Here is an 8,060-nt window from a genome sequence, read left to right as displayed (position 1 = left end):
AGTTCCACATTTGCTGAAACAGGATGTTAGGCTTTGGTGGAGGGAGGGCCCCAGAAGGCAGGACCAGGACCGGGGTGTGAACCACTGTGGGTTGGGGGTGGGGACAGATTTTGGTTTGGAATGAGGAACCACCTGAAAATGAGCACTCTCCAATAATGGCCCCTGGGGCCCCGGGAATCCTGCATAGATAAAGGCTGGGTGACTGGGTCCACGGATCCACCCCTTCACCACACGCCTGAAAAGGCTGCTGCGGGAGTTGAGAAGAGCACAGTGTGGAGGGCCGAATGCTGTGACCCTGGGGCGGGAACTTAGAGCTGAAAGAGGACGTCAACCACCTTCACTTTGACCTCAAACTTTCCGATTAAGATCTTCCTTCCGGCTGACCTCGGGCAAAAGACCCTGTGGGGAAGGCCTCCCCTGCCGGGAACGAAACTGCCCCCTCGAGCAGTAAGGGCTGCCCTGGGCGGGCAAGTCCCCACCCATGACAGTGACGACCTGACTGTCTACTGCCCACCTGCACGCACCCACCGACCTTTGCCCCACATTTTCCTCGTATAAACCTGGAAGTCTTTTCGGCACTTTGGAGACTGTCTTTGAGACGCTAGTGCGCTGTCCTCCCGGGGTTGGCCCCACTGACATAAACTCCTTTCTCGTGTCACTACCACTCGTCTCTCTGCCTTCGGATTTTGTCAAGGGCAGGTGGCCGAACCTGGTCTGTTTGGGACCCCTCTCGCACCCCTGCGCCCTGGCTAGGATGTGGAGAACAAAGGCAAGATAAATACAGATAAAATTAAATTTCCTTACAACCTGCAGCCCGTGGACAAATACTGCGACAGGCAGAGGAGGACATTGTTCCAGGAACTCCGAACTGTCTTAATCTTAACGCCTTGCTGGAGGGAAGAACAACCTGAGTGTGACAATAGCCAGGCCTCCAGGATCCTGTGAGTCTTCTTTGCATACGAAAGTCCTTTTGGAAACTTCCCTGGTCTTCAGCCTCCCCCAACTCCAAAGTATATAATCAACTGTCCTGCCCCTGTGCTTTAATAAAACCACCTTTTTTTTGCACCAGAAACGTCTCACGAACTCTTTCTTGGCTCACGAACCCTACTCCAAAGCACATCAGCCCTGTCCTTCTTGATGTAGGAAAGATACTAGGGTTTGAAGCCGACGGCCAAGAAAGAATTCTTGAGACATCTTTGGTGCAAAACGGTGGTTTTCTTAAAGCACGGGGACGGGACCCGTGGGCAGAGGAAGCTGCACCGGGGTCGCGAGGAGTGGCTGATTATATCCCAACTTCCAAGTTGGGAGGGGGTTCGGGATAGTGTTAAGTCTCTAAGGAATTTTGGGAGCAAGGTTTCCAGGACCTTGAGGGGGGCTAGCTATTGTTGGGAAAAGGTCATTCATTACTGTCTAATAAAACCTGAATCATGAGACCCTTCCGATGTATATCGGTGGGTCATACGCTTGGGGGAGGATTGCTAACACGTATCTTGGGGGGTAGAGATAAAGGAAATTTCCAAAGGAATTTTTATGTTAAAGTAAGCTTAGGATCCTGGGGGTCGGGCTAAGAATGCCTTTTGCCCTTAGCAAAGTATTAACATGGAGACAGCCGAGTTCCTGGAGGAATGTCACCTGGCCTGTTTCAAGGACTTGTCAGTGGGCTGTAGGTAGTAAGGACATTTAATAATTTTTCTTCTGGCTTTGCTTCCCACATCACTTGGATTGAGTGTACCCAGAGGGTCCGGTACAGGCCAAAAGAAGGCTGCTTCCTCTCACTGGAGCTGGTCAGAAGAGGCCGCCTACCAGAGTACTAGGGCAGCATGATCACCCTCTAATACATGTTCCTGCCCTCAGGGACTTTATAGTCCAGAGGAGACCATATGTGACCAGATGGTAACAATGCAAAGCGGAAAGCAAAAAATGTCCTAGGCCCAGAATGTCACTTGGGCCAGACCAAGTCAGGAAACTGGGGCTTCCTACCTGATCTAACTGCAGTTTCAACCTCCCCTACAAATGTAGTCTTAACTGATCAGTCAGGAATTTTCTGACAAGCATCAGTGAGGTCATCTGTCACAAGGGCCTCCTCCACCCCCACCCCCCAGAGGACGATGAAGTAATCTGCATAATAAGACCCTCTGCCCATCCCCTTAAGGAAAGGTCATCTTGCCCGAAACAATCTTTGGCTAATAACTCTCTTGCCTCGCTCTCCTTCCTATAAAAACCTTACATTTTGTACAACTTTTTGGAGGCCTCCCCCACTTGCTACACGGGGTGCTGCCTGATTCATGAATCACTATTTAATAAAGCCAGTCAGATCTTCAAAATCACTTGGTTGAAATTTTTTTTTTTTAACATGTGCAACCATACCTGGGACACTGAAGCCAAAACAAGACATTACTTTTTACACATCTGTCTGATGCCCAAGGGGGTGAGGAGTCATCAGTCAGTATGTGTTAGAAGATCGGTTAAAACCCCCCCAGGGTCTGGGAAGGTGTCGATTGATTGGGCACGGAGAAAGGGCAGAGCTCCCACGAATGCTGTAAACTGGACACTAATTCAGCAGCTCCTCACTTCTCAGAAAACCGAAGTTCTACCTCCCACTGTGGACTTTTCCCTTTGGGAAAACACACTTTCTTGCCCTGGCCACGCCTCCCTCCCCACTCTTCACCTCTCCCCACCCCAATCCATTTTGTTTGCTCTCAGCTATGTGCCTTTGCACCAAAAAGAAAAAATCTCTTCTAGGAGGCTGACCACCTCCATGCTTTTCTCCATGTCTTCTCTGTACCTCTAATGATGCCATAAAATTTGGGGGACGGAAGGATCTTTTGTGTTATATTAAGATAATGTACAGTCACTGTGCATGTACTCTGCAATAGATACTGTGATTGAAATTATGTTTCTTATTTTTTATTAAAGATTTTATTTATTTGAGAGAGAGAAAGCACATGAGTAGGGGAGGGGCAGAGGGTGAGGGAGAAGCAGACTCCCTGCTGATCAGGGAGCCTGGGGGGCTTGATCCCAGGACCCTGGGATCATGACCTGAGCCAAAGGCAGACGCTTAATGACTGAGCCACTCAGGTACCCAAAATCCTTCTTCCACCTCTGCCTTTTGAGATCACGAAGGTTTGAATGGAAAAGCTCTTTGATGACGTAGTTTTTCCAAACTGGACTGGTCCAGTTCTTTCACAAGCTCGTTATAGCCAGCAACACAACACTGGAATGATTTACTAGGGGTAGTGGAAGCCAGGTGAATTTACTTAAGGGGCCCTATAGCTTTAGCTCCAGCAAAACGGAGCTATTTCCCCATATTCTGATGTGGCCTAAAAAGCCCTGCATCAGCCATTGCCCTTGCACTCCCAAATCCTAGTTGTAGAAAATTCTGCAGAAATACTTGTTTGAGTGCACAAAGGATCTAGGTAAAGGGATCCTCACTGCAGCATTGCTTAGACAGCAAACTATTGGAAGCAACCTGAGTGTCTGTTAGCAGGTGAGAGGTGATGGTGCATTTGAAAGAATGTAGCCATTGAAAATCTAGTAGTGACTCATGATAGGAAAGTGTTTGTGGAATATGGTGCCTAAATGGGGTGTCTCTCTATCAGATGGGGGGCCCGCAAGTGTGGGGCGATGATCGGGTGGAGGCCGGTGGGTGATAGAATTCACCTGAGGTAGGACAAAGGCGATAGAAATTTATTGGATCCCCCCCTCGAGGAAGTGCGCACAGGACAGAGAAGAGACTGCCTCCAGGCAGTGGGTGGGGGCTGTTCAAAGGGGGAATATAAGGTGGTCTGGTGCGCTATGGGATCTCCCCTTGTTTGGTACCTGTGCCTGCTTGTAAGTAGCCCATTGGTCAGTTAGGGCCTGTGGCTATTTGAGGTGGGTCACCAGCTGGGCCTGTGTGTATTCAGTGGGGGTGGGGGTGGGGTCACTGTGGTCCTTTCTCTATTCCATTTTTCAAGCCAGTTTGCCTAAAAGCGGCCTCTACACAGAAACCCCAATTTCCCTCTCTTTTATTGGAAATTATTCAAAAGCAACAAGAAAAATGGAGGGGAAATCCCATAGACAATATATATAAATATATTTTTAAGTTTTCATTTATTCATTTATTTAAGTAATCTCTACACCCCAACATGGGGCTTGAATTTACAACCCCGAGATTGAGAGTCGCATGCTATTCTGACTGAGCCAGCCAGGTGTTTCCCCCACAAGCAATAGTTTTTGTTTGTTTGTTTGTTTTTAAGATTTTACGTATTTATTTGAAAGAGAGAGAGAGAGCATGAGTGGGTTAGGTAGGGGGCGAGGAGCGGCAGAGGGAGAGGGAGAAGCAGACTCCCCTCTCAGCAGGGAGCCCGATGCGGGGCTCGATCCCTGGACCCTGAGATCATGACCCGAATCAAAGTCAGATGCTTAACTGACTGAGCCAGCCAGGCAGCCCCAGACAATAGTTTTTAATGAAGGTAGGGGACAAATATAATTTGCAGACTCCAAACTATAGGAAAAGACTGCCCAAGTGCCTGATGGCAGGCAGAATGTGAAGGGAAAAGGGATGAAGAGGGACAGACAGGGGGGCTCAAAGGAGATAGATGTGAGAAAGTTCCAGAAAAATATGTGCCTCCTGAAGGTGAAGAAGGCAATTTCAAGTCACATCGCTTCTTTGTAACAGCAGTTCTGGGGACTGGGTGAGCAAGGCTGACAGCAGAAGACATTTTAGACCCCAATTAGGTCCCTGGCAACCAGTAGAAGTGGATGTTTCTGTTACCCACTGCTGCGTAACAAACCCCCTCTAAACTTGATGCCTTAAAACACCAACTTACCATCTTTCACAATTCTGAGATGTGCCAGTCTCAACTGGTAGCATTTGCTTGGGGTTCCTTATTACGGTTGCTGTCAGAGGGTGGCTAAGGTAAGCCACCCGAGCCTCCTTCACTCACACGTCTGCTGCTTCGATTTGTCACGATCCTCTTTCTCCATGAAGTCTCTCCATGTGGCCAGAATGGGTCTCCTCAGAGCTTAGTGGTCTCTGGATAGTCCAACTTCTTACGTGGTTGCTGACTTCCATCAGAGCAATTGCTCCAAGGGGCCTGAGCCAAAGCAACAAGGTATCTTGTGACCCAGTTTGGGGAAGCCCCACACTGTCACTTTCACCACATCCTATTTGTGGTAGAGTAGCAAAGAACTTGTGGCCATCTTGAATCCTTCGTGTAAGGCTATACAAGGCAACAGATAGATGAGCAGTGATTGTAGGAAGCAGCCTGTGTCTCTAGTTGATGGTGGTGGGGAAAACTAGCTAGCCTGGAAGGCTTCCCTGGCCTCCTTTGCAGGAGCCTCAAGCAAATTATGAGCCCATTCAACGGTGAGTTATACCCAGCAGCAAATTAAATCCACCATAAAATGAAAGAGGAAGAGAGTAGGAAAAATTTCCAACAATTGAAGAATACTCATCAGGAAAACATTGCCATAGAGCAGATGAAGACAGTCCAAACATTATGCTGCTGAATTCTAAAAAGTGTATCTAGTCATTGCTTCTAAGAAGGAAAACCACCAAACAGAAACACAAGATCACAATTTTTTTTGAGTCACATTCTGATTCTGGAATCCTTAATGTAATAATTGATTCAGGTTCTCAGTAGATGCTAAAGCCTTTGGGTAAGAGGTAATTGGGCAACAAGATATTCATATGGTGTGGGCACCTGGGTGGCTCAGTCATTAAGCGTCTGCCTTCGGCTCAGCTCATGATCCCAGGGTCCTGGGATCGAGTCCCACATCGGGCTCCCTGCTCTGCGGGAAGCCTGCTTCTCCCGCTCCTACTCCCCCTGCTTGTGTTCCTGCTCTCGCTATGTCTCTCTCTGTCAAATAAATAAATAAAATCTTAAAAAAAAAAGATATTTATATGGTGATAAAGTATCACCATACAGATTAATTAGTAATTATAGAGGGAAGATATGTACCTTTACCTTGGTAAAACTTGGCAGTTACCCACCTTAACCACGTGATCAAACTGTGAATTACTAATAATGAGACAGCGTGACATCATATGCCTCCTGATGGAATGCAATATGAAATGCACAATATAATTACAGCCAAATATGTCTAATATGAATCTAATTAAATTTTTAGACCTAGCTGATAGCTTATTGAAACTATAAGCGTTACAAAACAAATGAAATATAAAGAACTAACAAGACGAATCTAGAATATGGGACACTAGCATATGGGTGTATTTTTAAAAAAGTAAATATAACAAAAGTTGGGGCTGTTCTACATTAAAAGAAAATGAAGAGACATAACCAAATGCAATGTATGATTGGATACTGCTTAAAAAATATCTAACATTTTGAGGGTGATTGAGGAAATTTTACTATGGATTATATATTAGATGATATGAAATTATTGGGTTTTTTTTAAGATTTTATTCATTTATTTGTTAGAGAGAGAGAGAGAAAGAGCACAAGCAGAGGGAGAAGCAGGCTCCCCACTGAGCTAGGAGCCTGACTCGGGACTCGATCCCAGGACCCCAGGACCATGACCTGAGCCAAAGGCAGATGCTTAACCGACTGAGCCACCCAGGCACCCCTTATTGTTAAATTAGTATTGTAGTTATGTATGCAGGCTGATGTTTTTGTGGATAGAGTGTCATGATGTCTGCAGTTTATTTTGAAGTTGTGTTTGTGTATTGTGTGTGTGTAAAGAGAAGGCAAAAGCTCAAAAAGATATGGTGCAATGCTCACAGCTGGTGAATCTATGGGAAGGATCTATGGATGCTCATTGTATTATTTTTCCAACACATCTGTCAGTTTGCAATTTTTCAAAATAAAAAGTTAAGAGAGAAAGAACACAGGGAAGAGATGTTGAGGTAACAGGAGGAAAGGAAGCATGGGCAGGTAGAACTCAGAGAAAACAAAGTATCAGAGAAAGAAAGATGGAATGGAAGGAGGTACAGGGGCACCTGGGTGGCTCAGTTGGTTAAGCATCTGCCCTTGGCTCAGGTCATGATCCCAGCGTCCTGGGATCGAGCCCCGCATCAAGCGCCCCGCTCAGCTGGGAGTCTGCTCCTCACTCTCCTGCTGCCCCTCCCACCCGCTCGTCTCTCTCTCTCTCTCTCTCTCTCTCTTTTGCTCAAATAAATGAATAAAATATTTAAAAAACTTTGCTTAGAAATGGAAGGAGGTACAAATAATGGGCAATTAAAAAAACCATGGTAAGGGATGTGGAGGAGAGACATCAGAAAGGCAATAAAATTGAGTGGAAATAGAGAATTTAAAAAAAAGAGTAGAGAGAAATGATAGATCTAGAATACAGGCAAACAAGCGTCAGTAGACACATCATTGGAGCCTCCGAAGAAGAACACCAAAACAATGGAATAGATTGAATAGAAATCTGATTTTCTGAAGTGAAGGAGACTTTAGTTTATACCATCTGTAAGGGGAGATTAGCCCAGGAGAGTCACCCTAGAGATATAACCTAGTAAAGGTGTTAGACCTTTAAAGACGACCGATTAAGCAAAACCATCAAGATACTTGGAGGGAGGAAAAATCGGGCTGGCCTCTACTCTCCAGCAACGTTCAAGGCCAGAAGTGGTGTTGCAATACTTATAAGATCATCAAGGGGAAAGAAAAGTGTTACCTAAGGATTTTATATCCAGCCAAATAACCCTTCAACTATAAAGACTACAGATAGTCTTGAATATGAAAAAATTCAGAAAATATTGACTCTATGGCCCTTTCTTGAGAAAACCCCCAGAGGATGAACGTCAGCCAAGTCAGAGATAATCAGGGAAAATATGGAAGGAAGATTGGCAGCAAGCCTTGAACACATTTGCTGGGGACCAAGCTAACAATCCTATACAGTACTGTGATTGAAAAGGGTGTAAGAATTACGTGTCCTGACAATATTAAATCATGTAACAAATGTTGGCAGAGGAAGGGGGAAAGTAGGTGATGGGTAGACTCTTTCCTGATTGCTATGTCTCTAATAACTGGGGACCAAAGAACATTCCTCAAAGCTGACAAAAAACACCCAACCTCTGAGAAGGCTATTATGGACTACAACTGGGTAGAAGAAGA

This window comes from Eumetopias jubatus, unplaced genomic scaffold (assembly GCF_037043125.1).
Source record: "Eumetopias jubatus isolate StellerSeaLion01/CBP00866 unplaced genomic scaffold, mEumJub1_p1.0 scaffold_7, whole genome shotgun sequence".
Classification (NCBI taxonomy): Eukaryota; Metazoa; Chordata; class Mammalia; order Carnivora; family Otariidae; genus Eumetopias; species Eumetopias jubatus.
This window is presented reverse-complemented; position numbering follows the sequence as displayed.